The following is an 827-nucleotide window of genomic DNA, read 5'->3' as shown; positions in this document are numbered from 1 at the left end:
TACATATATAATAAAATCTAAAACTAAGTGACTAATATAACTGAGAATCATGGTCCTCAATTATTTGTTATTCCTCAGCAATGCTAGGTTATTGTTGTTATTATTGTTACTAGTTTGAGATAGGATGTTGCTGTGCAGTACAGGCTGACTTTGAGTTCACTTTATAGCCCAGGCTGGTCTCACATCGGCACCAATCTTCTTGTCTCAGCCTCCTGAGTGCTAGGATTACAGGCATGTGCCACCACGCCCAGTCAGATCCTTAGTTTTAGTAAACATTATTTTTAGTATTTTCCTTGGAAATAGTTATTAGGCCATTTTGCAAAATGGTTTACAAGCCAGGCATGGTGGCATACACCGGTAATCTTAGCACTCAAGAGACTGAGGCAGGAGGATCACTGCAAGTTTGAGGCCAGCCTGGGCTACGAAGTAAGTTCAAGGCCAACCTGAACTACACAGCAAAACCCTGTTCTCAAAAAGAAAAGAAAAAGAAAGAAAGACATTTACAGCTCTGGCAGATCTGATTTGCAAGAACAAAAGGAGAGAAATATAACCCTGCTATATTCAGTATAAGGAAGATTATTCTTAGAGTATTGTGTATAATTTTGGTTTTCCTAATTGAAGAAAGATGTGTACAACTTGGGAATCATCCCAAAAATCAATCAAAGTATTCAGAAGCTAGAAAATAAGCCATCTGGAATTTATCCTACAGCTGTAGCCCCACAAATGGGAAATAATGAATGTTCAGATTTATTCCTTATACACATGCATGATAGCAAAAGGTTGTAATCTATCTAAAATTTTACTACTACAAGACAGGGCAGACAACT

Source organism: Octodon degus, unplaced genomic scaffold (genome assembly GCF_000260255.1).
Source record: "Octodon degus isolate 3935 unplaced genomic scaffold, OctDeg1.0 scaffold00136, whole genome shotgun sequence".
Taxonomy (NCBI): Eukaryota; Metazoa; Chordata; class Mammalia; order Rodentia; family Octodontidae; genus Octodon; species Octodon degus.
Note: the sequence above shows the minus strand (reverse complement) of the source record.